The following is a 13046-nucleotide window of genomic DNA, read 5'->3' as shown; positions in this document are numbered from 1 at the left end:
CCCTACACAATCCCTGGTCCTTTGACTCGTATTCAAGAAGTTTTCAGACACTTGTTGACTCTTGGAATCACAGTTCAAACTTACAACCACTTCACCCTGAATGCTACTAAAACAAAGGGTGCTTTTTCACAAACAGAGGGGAAAAGCAGTTTTCAGTGATAGCTGTCCTATGTCACCTGGACTTCCTAAAAGAAAGAATAAAACCTCACAGTTTTAGTAAAATTATAATCCTTGTGCTAACACATGTAATAGATATGATGTAACTATTCACTAAAACATTTTCCATCCTGATTTGCCTAACGTGTCCAAAATAAGACTAATCATCATCAGCCCTGTAGTGTATAGGCTCCTATAACCTTGTTAACCATTCTTATTTTCAGGGGCTCATAACTGATATAAAATGGAAGGCTATTACCAAGCATTAACAGAATTTCTAAAACTTTGTATTATACAAAGCACCCTGAGTACCAAAGTGGTTATAACCTGTTGATGAAAATGCTGTTTTAAATTAAAGCCTGAACAAGAGAACTGTTTTCTAATCATCATATAAAATGTTTAGTAAATAAAGAGAGACTAAATACAATTTATAACAAAAATGGAACACCGATGGACAGCTGATTAAACGAGGATATCTAATTTAGCTTGAAATGCCACAGACTGTTTTACAAATAAAACCCTACAACACTGGTTCTCAAACTGTGAGACAGGCCCCTAGGGGGGCGCGAAGTAAGAAAAAGGGGGCTCGAAGATGTGAAAAAAAGAAAACAAGAATCGAAAATATGAAAAGTACATCTATTGAACCCAAAACAAATTAACTTAAACTACATTCTGATACTAGAAAAATAAATATAGAGATAGATAAATGTCGATAAAAGTTAAGTAGGTATAATAAAATATTCAAATAAAGCATATCTATCTATCTATCTTTCTAATGAGAATAAAATCTGATTTTTTTTATCATTTATTTATTTTTTCATGATTAGCATGCCAAAGATTTGGCCATTTGAGAAAAAATAATTGTTCATTTGTGTTGTAAGCAGAATCTGAATTACTTGGGCTTGCAAGAAAAGATATATGATAGAAGATATCTGATGTCTCCAGTTCCTTTAGGGACTTTATACTGAATATTATCATTTATAATGAGTGCAGAAATTAAGTTATATGCTATGTTTGGGGTGGATGTGATCAGAAAGTCACTGATGATTCCAAAGATCAGTCCAGAAAACTGTTGGAAAAATGGGCAGGACTCTTTTGGAAACAAGGATTTTTCTTATGCTTTAAAATTGGACCTTTACAAAGGTGCTTTTAGATGCTTTATTTTCTAAAGATGTTTTATTTTCATGTTAAAGCAACTGGATCATTTTACTTGGCTACTGAAAATGTATTTTTGTTCACTAATGCTTTAGTGTTTAATTAAGAATTACCTGAATACTTGATAATTAGTTTAAGCAGAAAGAGTAATTAGCCCTGCTGTTTTGTGAGTATACAAGCGTGCTGAGCTGTTGGCTCCCATTTATGAGGTCACTAGCATGAGCTAAAGCTGCTGATTTTAAAAACATGATTTTAGTTCAATGAACTTTGGATGTATAGAAGAGCGCTTCTTACATCCCTTGCTTCTAGTTAAAGAAGCACACCTCACTACAACTTCCCGGCTCTAAGAGCAGAAGCGTATGAGCTATGAATGAATTTTCAGAGACAAGAAATTTAAATGTGATAAAGGAAAAGTTGTCTTGGAGACAGGATGACCACATCAAACCTAGATTACCTTTATAAAATCAGCATAAAAACTGATCAAAAAAGAATAAAAGAAAGATCTTGACTTATGGCTGATAGCTTAAGCCAGGGGTTCTCAACGTCGGTCCTGGGGACCCCCTGTGGCTACAAGTTTTTGTTCCAACCAGATTCCTAATCAGTGACAACACCTTATAGCACTTATCTCATTTAATTAACTGGTATTTTTTTTCTTTTATTCGACATTCAAAAAAGCATAGCAGCATGATTTTTACATTTATAAGACATTTATAATTATTTCTGCTTTTGCTATACATTTAAATGCTTAACTCTCTTTTGTTGATTTCATTTTTCTTTGCCCTTTCTCTGTGCAGTTTTTCCCCCTTCATTGTATCTTAATAATGACAACTTAAAATGAGCAGAGCAGACACCCAGGCAAACAACACTGAATAATCAAAAGCTGCAGCTACTTTAGAGTCAGACCCACTAATTAGTAAATAATGGTTTAATTAAACAATTAGAACACCTGGAAAAGTAGAATGAAAATCAAGATGAAAATACTGTTAAAAAGAAAAAATACATTATTCCTATATAACTGCTTGGTACATTTTAAAATTTTTTTTTTTTTAGCAAACTTAGTTTTCTAATTAATATATTGTTCCTTAAACACAGAACTTGGGAAATATCAGTTCACTTAATTAGCCCAGTAGTGCAATTAAAAACAGAAGCTGGCTGGAACAAAAACCTGCAGCGACAGAGGATCCTCAGGATCGACGTTGAGAACCCCTGCCTTTAGCAACTCAAAAATGGGTCACCTGGAAAAAACAAAACATCTAGCAATACCAGGTTGTGTGGCGTTCACACTTTATTTTGCTTTTGTTTTATGGCACTGTTTATTTGACCTATAATTCTTTTCTCCTCAGCCTTTTAAAAACCGGCGGCTCCGTACAGAGAGAGTCCGTTTCGAACGATTACGCATTTCACAAGTGGGACCCTTTGTAAGTAGTTCAGAATACTTTTATATATACTCGTATTCGTGACTTGCCAACGAGTGTTTTAAAGGCCTTTCTCTATCACCAGAGGGCCCGCAAATAATTCCTCAGCAGCAAGGGGGCAGTTTGGGGTGGGAGATTACATTTCTGGTATCAGTCACCAGTTGCTACGAACCCCCAGCTGAAGTATGAGTCCGTCACACGGCTCTTGACAGTTTGTTTAATCAAGCAGGTTGGTGTGGGGTGGTAGTGGATTCAAGAAGGGGTCAGACATCCATCAAACTGCCCTTGACAGTTTGTTTAACAAGTCAGGTGCAGGGGGCGGGTTCAAGGAGGTGTCTGGGCGGGGACAGGGTGTCCTTCATCAATCCACCACAAGGGGTGGGGCCTTCTTTACATCCACCAATCACGTGGAGGGGGCGTGACCTAGTCACGCGGAGGGGCTTAAGAGACGGGACTTCCGGTCTTATGTGACAAAGGGATGGGGCTTAAGGTATTTAATCATTTTGATTGACAGAAGGTCCATGGCTTATACTACTCTCGTTCACTGGGATGGATGAGATTACTTCTTCAAGCTCTCATCTTTGGTCGGGAGTTAGATCAATACTGATGTTAAAGTGATTGACTGTGAAGAAGGAACGGCCTGAGGTGGAGTAAGGATCAGTATCCCTTTCCTTCCATGGTTTCAGGAGATTAATATGATATATCCACTCTTTTGGTCATCTATTTGGTTATTTAATCAAATAGTTGACAAAATCTGTCCTCTCTTTAACTTCATATGGGCCCTGCCTATGAGTGTAATGTGGGAACAAGAACCATAGCCCAGTCTCCCAGTTGGAACTCCTGTAAGGTTATTCCTTAATCATAATAATGAGCCTGAATTGCTTGAGCACACTCCATCTTTTTTTTTTTTTTTGTTGATATGGGCCTAATTTTACCAAATCTTTCTCACAATTGGGTGATATATTCTTAAATGTTTGTGAAGGGACTGGCCTCCTCTTCCGAACCCTCTTTTAATATGTCAAGAAGACATCAGGGTTGATGTCCATATCATAATTCAAAAGGAGAGAAGCCTGTGGAGGCTTGAGGAACCTCCTGGTAAGCAAAGAACACTAGGAGGAGTAATTGAGCACAGTTTCTTTTGTTATTGCTCTTGTGTAGCATCTGTTTGAGAGTCTGATTAAATCACTCAATTAAACTGTCCACCTGGGGGTGGTACATCAAGGTCTTTAAATGCTTTGTAAGGAGTAATTTGGCCACTTACCTGAACGTATCCAAAGCAAAGAATGTCCGTTGATCCATAAGGATTTCTTTAGGAATGTCATCCTTGCAAAGTCCCCAACCAGTTCCTTTGTAATATTCTTTGAATTAGCCACTCTCAAAGGGATGGCCTCCAAATATCGGGTAGCGTAATCCACAAGCACCAATATATATGTTTATGGCCTCTTGCTCTGGTTTCTAGGGGACCGACAATATCAAACCCTCATCTCTTAAATGGAACATCAGGAACAAAAGAGGCACAGTTGTTCCGATGAATATTTCGCAACTGGCACTACGTACAGGAGGCACAGAAGCGACGGACCTCCTTATTGATATCCGGCCAATAGTCCAAATTCTTCTCTTTGTCTAAATGGGCACCCATAAGGTGGCCGTGAGCTAACTCACAGACTTTTCACCAGAAAGTCTGCAGTACTAACAATAACAACCTCACCTCATCCTCATGCTCGGATACCCGATAAAGTAAATCATTTTTTAAAACAAAGTGCGGCACTGTGGTATGGAATAATTGGTAAGTTATGCATCAATCAAAGCGACAGCATTCAAAGCAAATTTCAAGAAATCATCACTCCATTGCCCCTGTTTAAAGGAGCCTGGAGTTTGTCGGAACTGAAAATGTAATTCTTGGAACTGGTCTGATGTGACCTCAAGGGGCGGAGTTACATCCCTGATCATCACACTCTCTGTCTGGATTACATCATCAGATTGCGATGCAGTCATGTCACTCTCCTCCCATTCTGTGGCTGCACTAATATGGTTTCCTTCTGGTTGAATATGCGACATGGCAACAACTTGTGAGGGATTTTCCCCCTCAATAATCAGGCCTAGAATTTTTTAGAGGTGGCGATTATACTTTCCCTTATATTTTCTGACCAGTCCCAACTATTACTGGGTAGGGAGATCTGCACATTACAGCCACCTTAATTTTCTTAGTGGTGTTTTGATAAGTGATGATACACCAGGCAGCCCTTTACCAGCGGGTTTCCCCATAGATGCAGGTCAGACTGATCATGCCTTTTTCCCACTTTTGCAAAGCAGATAGAGGCAGGCAACAAGAGAAATGTTGTTGCCAGAATCAATTAAGGTGGAAACCCTATATCCATACACCACTACCACCTCATCCCGGGATAAAGATAAAGGATTAGCAAATAAACAGTACCTCTCTCCCATTGCCCAGCTGCAAGCCATAGATTTGCTGAAGCAGGGGCAGCTGGGGATGGTATGTCCAAGCTCTTGTACAGTTGGGCTGCACCCGGAAGTGACGGCATAGATGGTGGCACACCAGTCTTCCTTTCTACAGAGGGGAAGGAAGAAAAGATACCATTATTGCACAATGCCTTTAGGTGTCCTGGTGTAGTATTGTCGTCAATTAAGCCTGTAAGTTGTTCCCCAAGCACACGGGTGTGACTAAATGTTTCAGTTCTTTCTTACGCTGCATGCTTCTTGGTCCAAGGAAGTGCTTGGCTCTTCTCTAATTTCCAGTGCTGCTATTTTTATAGCGTAGTGACAAGTGACTGCATATGGTACTCCAGATAAGGCATCATTCATTCAAAGTATATTGATGCAGTAATTTTCCTGCTAGATTATTTTTCAGAATTTTAAGATTTAAAAGCATCACTTTACATTTCCACATGTGCTTATTTCCTGGCTTTAATAAATTATTGTGTTAGTATTAATGTGTATAACTATAATGAATTTAAATCTATGGACAACATTCATCAATCAGGACCTTGAGCAAAGCCCTCTTTAACAGGAAATTATTCCTATGTATTGTTTACTGGAACTGTTTGAATATGAATTACCTGATGTTTGAATTCTTCTTTTTGTAGTTCTTGTTTTTATGAAATGATTTTGTATGTGTTTGATTTTATACCAGCTTTTACTAGTCTACATCCAGATGATAATAACATGCAACTCATCACTTTCCCTTTTTCTTTTATAACTTAGAGCCTGGTAGGTAAAGAGTTCACTGTATGTCACACAATAACACAGTCACCAACACAATTACCATAGGGCATTATAGAAATAGGAAACAACCTTAAAGTCTGAAGCCCCCTAGAGAAACCTCACATAAACACATGAAAGTTACCACACCAAATGTACTAGAGCGCAGAACTAATCTGTGAGGCAGCAACATTTCCAGTGCATCAAAGGACCTTTTGTTTCAGTGGGGTTCATTTCATTCATAATACAGTACTGCACATTTATTTCTCCATGATTTATCAGTCAAGTAAATCAGTTTCTCTTATTTGCTCAGAATAAAGCACTCTCCTGAGTCTCCATATAGGTTAATCATTCATGTTCTCCAGCTCTGAAGCCCATTTGACTGCGAACAAGAAACCACAAAGTAGAAATGAAGTCATCTAAGTTGTTCACATAACATTTTGAATCTAATGTTACACTTTCTGTAGCTGAAAAGATCTTTTACACTTTGCAAGGCAAAAATTGATTTACTTTTCCATAGATCTAATAAATACACAAAGATAGGAGTCTTTAAATAACAAATGTTTAAATAAAATATTTTGGTTCATATCACACTAAATCAATGCGAATTAAAAAAAATCATTGAATTTTTACTTTTGAATGTTTCAAAGTGGGAAAACAACAGAGCTCCGTTTTAACAGTATTTACATAAAAGTGTTTTTGCTTAATTTTTTTTCCTATTATAAATTACATATGTTTAATAAAAGCATTGTTTACATAGATAGCCATGCACAAACCAACATGTCCATGTGGTTGAAAGCATACTATAATTCAGCGGCTCAAAGCTGCATTACAGACATATGGACTACATTTAATCATTAAAAGGACTAAGTCTTCATTATAGTTAATCTGAACTTTTTTCAGGTTGTAGTACTTACTTTGCATGCCAGCTCTGTGTGTAGTTAATCAATCATAGCAATTTGTTTGGTGGTTTAAAGTGAATCTATTCCCTCAGATTTCTTTAACAAATTAAAATATGTACAAAATAAATCTTCATGTACAGTATATAAAGTGTCCTTTCCTATACTCCTTAAATTGAGCAGATAAACACATGTAGGATAGTATAAATTTTAACATAATTGAGGGAACTATCTAAAGTGTCCACTGTTGGCAAGGATTAAACTGAAACACATGTGTAGGATTTCCCAGGGGTCTCATATAATCTTTTTGGCATTTTCAGCTTTTTTTGTCATTTTTCTTTTAGCATGAGCTTAAGTTCTCCACAAATCTTTTCTTTTATAAATTCCTCACATATGCTTTGCCCATCACTACAGGCCATTTGCCTAATCACCATCAATGGTTCCTCTTTTTTCCTACAATCTCTGTATTATAAGAGAGTGACTATAAGAAATGTTGACGGAAAGAAGACATGCAAGATTCAGTGGTCAGCAGTCCATGTAGGAATGCAAACTATCAACTATCAGTTCTAAATATATTTGTTTTGACTTTAACTCTGTCTTCAGTACAGCCCTCCTATGATTGTCTCTTACTATCTGGGATCTTAGAATTGGATGAACAGGTTTTAGTAAATGCAACAATGCTTGCTTAGATCTTCATATGGTGATCTGTACAGCCTAGTTTTGTCATATATTAATTCTGTGACTCGGTAATCTGTTTCTTAAAAGACATTGTTGGAAAAGTCATTTAGTAGTAGCATAGTATACAAATGTACAGGGATGTTTTAAGATACAAATGCTGCAGACAGCCAGGAACTAAACCTGAGTCTACAGTATTACTGTATGAAATGGCAACATTACCCACTGTAGGACCATGCTATCTTGTAATTTATTTTGGACTATTATAATACTCAAAAAAAAGACTGTTAATACACACAATCTTATTTTGGGGTGGCACTGTGGTGCAGTGGGTAGCACTGCTGCCTCGCAGTTAGAAGAAAAGGGTTCATTTGCCAGGTCCTCCCTGCGTGGAGTTTGCATGTTCTCCCCGTGTCTGCGTGGGTTTCCTCCGGGTGCTCCCGTTTCCTCCCACAGTCCAAAGACATGCAGGTTAGGTGCATTGGCGATTCTAAATTGTCCCTAGTGCGTGCTTGGTGTGTGTGTGTGTGTGTGTGTGCGCACCCTGCGGTGGGTGTCGTGGCAAAAAATTCATCATCAGAAGGCTTTTTACCTAAAACTAAAGGCTATTAGGAGTCGAGATAGACAGACAGAGTTTAAGGCTTTATTGCAATAAATCAAACACAATGACTCAACCCATTCCGGCTGAATGAGATTGAGCACTGATCATTACAACAATTGAAGTTTTTATAACAATTTCTTATCATTTTGGCTGCGTTCGATTAGCTCATTCTGCACCTGGTTTTACTGTCCATTGTTCCTCTTGGTGTCTGTTTGGCTTATTTTGATTGGTCTAAGACTGGGTGGGTGACTTCCTCTTACCATCTTTGGGCTTCTCTATGTAATTTCCGATCTTTTCTGACCTCGCTTGAATGAGCTCTCTTGCCCATCCCACTTCTGGCTCCCTTCTATTACTATCTGGCCGAACCTTGAGTTTCCATGGGAACCCTTATTATCTCCTTACTTTTCCTATCACTGGCCCCCTTATGGAATTTGTTATCTTTCTATGCTGTTCCCATTTTCTCTAACTGGCCAAGGCTTCAATCCATTTATGGGTTTCCTCTCATCGTTTTCTCTCTTAAGCCTTCCAAACTTTTTACAATAGTGACCTGAAGCTTAAGCTTTAATTAAAAAGAAGTATAGTATGTGCTTTCATTTAATCATTGCTTGGCATGCTTGATATGTCTTAATTTCTACACTAAAGTTGATTGCTAATATATTCTTATAATATTTTTGCTAATGCCTGCATTTACTAAGATTTTTTCTTCATGCATTAGGTCGTGACCCTGCTTATAGGAAAAGCCTTTCTGCTGATTCAGCAGCTCAGCTGCTTTCAGAGCCAGCTTCTCTGTGCTATCGCTTCCTAGCCTTGAATCACAGGTGTTCTCAAACTCTTATCCTGTCCAAAACTAGTGTATCAATTAGCTGTTCTTTTCTTACTTTGGAAATTTTAATGTAAGCCTAAAAAATAATGCAATATAACTGATTTTTTAATTAACTATTTGCTAGACCTATCTTATTTGCTTAACATTCTAATTAATGCTTAATCTAATGTTTTAGAATCTTTTAACTACTTTTTATGTCTCTGTATGTTAATTTGCTATCCTCTCATGCTAATAAAAAAATTTCCTTCTACATTCCTCCCTTTTGAGGTTTAATCAAACCTCAACATCTAACCTGATTCCAAAAGAAAGGTAGGGGATGTTGGTTCAATTCTTCTTCAGAGCCGAATACGGACTCCTCACAGTTCTTTTTAATCTTCAACACCCATATCCCTCCTCTGGTGGCACAGGAGCCAAACATCTCCCCCATCAATCAACTAAGAGGAGTAAAAGACTTCCTGGCCCTACCCTAACAGTCAAAAAATATGCATAATCAATCACAGGTGCAGATAAATTTAAACATCATAGGAATATCATATAATCCATGGAAGTCACAAAATAGTGTTATTTTAAAGCAGAAAATAATAATAATAGTAATAAAACAATTGTCCATAATAATCACTTTTTCTTTGCTTGGAGAGATACACTTCCAGTGAAATAATCATTTTTTCTTCAACCCAGGTACTTTGTGCACTGTAGAGGGCCACCTCCCTGGGGAGCGGTTACTAGCACTTCACCCAAGGAGTTTCTTCTGGTTTGGTATTTCATTATCCACATTGTCATCAAGAAAAGAATAAAAATCTGTAACTGAAGATGTCCATGGTTCAAGGAATTGGATGCACACTTGTTTGACAGCAACTCTAGTAATAACTAATTAGGAAACTGGTAATAAGCAACAAAATACCATTCAAATATATAACAATACCATTAAGAGAGTAATTTCTGCTTCACTAATATGAACCCCCAAGATTCCCAGGCTCAAATAAAGTTAATACTAATTATATTGGTTTTACCTTTCCTTTCTAAGATGGATTTACACTAAACACATAATGTATGTCCCAATTCTCAAATATGGTAAAATAACTATTTAATGTACCTAGTTTTTGTGTTCATCTACAATCAGAACTATAAATAATATTGTTGGTGGTGATACAGATGGCATAAATATTTATCTTTTAGGTTTTAAGTTTTAGGTTGCCACCGCTGTGCACAATGATAATCAGAGATAAAGTCCTTACACACCTCACCATGCTCACATCTTAACACACTCATTCATAAAATTGCCCAAATATACACCCAGCTGTGGTCTCAATCTTGAGCCACCTTTACCACATTAATGCAGCCATTTTGTGGACAGTAGGTGTCAATCCTCCCTTCGGAAGATGTCAGCACTACCTTCCAAAATGCAAATCACTGGGTCATTTTTGAGGTCACATTCATTTCAATTTCAATTTCAAGGGTTATACCCAAGCTTCTTATTAAGGATTCATATCTTCAGAGATCTTCAGACTTCATCTGGGCTTTTTAATTCACAGACCACACATTCACCACTGTATGTATAAGACACTCCATCTCCTATGGGCCAAATTATTACTTCATTTCACTGATTTCCATAATACATATACTTAACAAGCTATAATGTAAATCATTTGACCTGCATCACCATCAACATGCTAGCCTAAACTGTTTTATCCTATTCTAAAAGTTATGGATTTTCTGACCTATAGTAGGTGTCCCTTATCCCCAAAATACTAGTTATGTGTGTCATCCCATATGCTTACTATTATTCTTTTCAATTAAATAAATGTACCTAAATGTTAAGCTCTACATTATTTGCTATAATACTACAATCAATAACCTAGAATATCTAAACTGGACTGACCCTAACTAGTAATAGTGGATTGCCCCTGCAATGACAATCACTTAACAATCTCTAATAGATTCCTTATGTTATATTAGACTCAATTCTGATTAACTTTACAGATCACAAAATCATTGGTCCTTAACGGTAACTTATTATCTCATACTAAATATCAGAAGGCAAAAACATTTATCTAAAAATATCTATTCTTAACCACTATGAATTCATAATAATCATGTAGTATTCCCATTAATGCAAACATTCATTACACACATTATTTAGGAGTCCCTATATTCTGCTTTGCTTGCAAATAATTAGCTTTCCCTTCTATAGCTTTCATAACTTTATAGTTCAAATACTTTTAATTTAAAAGATGTTGCTATTTGTCAAACAAGTGGACAGTCAAAGTAGGCTCCAGCAAGAACATTGAGCCCTGCAGAGTAAAAGTGTGACAAATTTTCTTCTCTGATAAGGATTAAGGCAGGTGTTGGGGTCCAATATCCCAGGTAAAAAGGACCCAAGTAGGCAGATGTCATCTATGATTCGGAATCCACAATGATCTTTTGGGCTCAAACATCACCAGCACAGTTGAGCTCTTGGCAGCAGGTATCCATGATGCCTGGAACTGGAATCAAGGTGCATTGTCCAGTAGTCAGCTGATCGATGGCCTGATTCACGATTTGATTCCCTCTCTGGTAAAGCTGGGTCCTCCTTGGAGTCAGACGATTAGTTTATCTGCAGACCTTTATCACAGCCCAACCTCTGGTTCAACTTCAAATGCTGTCATCTATGATACACTAGGAAAAAACAGCTTTCACCTGCAGATGTAAAGACTTAAAAATGCTCATTTAAATAGTCAGCATATTAATTCTTCATTGGTAGCTACTTATGGATCCAAAAAATAATTTGTCATAAGATGTCAGATCTGTTTCGTTGGGGGTACCCCTATTAAAAATATTGCTAACAGTAAAACAAACGGTCATTTCAATCCAGTCTGTGCTTGTCTAAGTCAATTTGTCTTTAAACAGTCAGAGTAAAAATTTTAAATTGATAAGCACAATGTTCAAGTCCTCCTTTATAGCTGTTTCCAGTTTGGCTACGGTTGCAATTTCCACTCAATTAAAAACATGTCCCACGTCATTTTAAAAATAAAGTCAATCAATGTATCACAAAGGGAAATTTACTCAATAATAAATCATTACAAAAATTGGTCCCAATAATATTGACATAATATTCAAATTATCTACATTTGTTCTATAATAATTAAAAAATAGTTCCAAAATTTAAACAGGTTTCAAAAGGTAAAATTTAAACAAAACTAAACATTCTTATACCAATACTTATTATACCAACCCTTCGCCCCTTATTGACACTTATGTCAATATTGCTGTTTTTATTTTTACAAGTACAGGAGATGTGGAGCAAGAGGGTAACTAAAACTGATCCCATTAATATAATGAAAGCCAAATTTTATAGCTCTCTTACAGGGAAGACAAATACGTCCAGGGATAGAGAACAAACAAAACCAAAGAGAAGGTTGAGTATTTATTAGTTAAAAATCCTTGCTCTGTGGAGGTTGGTGTAAAAATCAAGAAGACTTCAGTCAATTATAATAAATTTGTCATAGTTTTCATTGTACCCCTCCCTTATATGATCGTCAAGTATACCAGCAACCTCCAGAGAACATCTCATAATTAGCATAACAAGCAGAGTCAAGAAAGAAATCCACAATCTGGACGGGTAAATTCTTAATCTTTTTCCTTTGTGACATTAAATATAACAAAAAATAGTTAGGCTCCACATTTCCTCCCCCATGTATCTAATCACAAAACATTGTTCAATTGTGCAAAGTCCTAAAAACATTTTTCTTTTTACACAAGGTGTTCATTTTTGAGTATATTTGGACCATATCTAAAATTAACAAGGTCAGTGAAGTAAAATATTTTATCGCTTCCCACTTAAATTATTTCAAAGGTTATTTAGCAGCAAAAAATAATCTTGGACTCCATCTCTAACCCCTTATAAAAAGCTTAAGGTTTCTATACATGTATCCCAAGTAATATTTCTTTCTTTCTTTTTATTACTAATTATTTAATTAAAATACCACATACATTTGGATCTTAGTTTTTTAGAATCTTAATAAAATTATTATTATTATTAAAATGTCTCATTCAATATTTCATTAATGCATCAAAAATGTAAAAGTGAACCTTCCATTAGTTTTGTTGTGATACCAGTATTCCAC

The sequence above is a fragment of the Polypterus senegalus genome, chromosome 1 (assembly GCF_016835505.1).
Source record: "Polypterus senegalus isolate Bchr_013 chromosome 1, ASM1683550v1, whole genome shotgun sequence".
NCBI classification, from domain to species: domain Eukaryota; kingdom Metazoa; phylum Chordata; class Cladistia; order Polypteriformes; family Polypteridae; genus Polypterus; species Polypterus senegalus.
Note: the sequence above shows the minus strand (reverse complement) of the source record.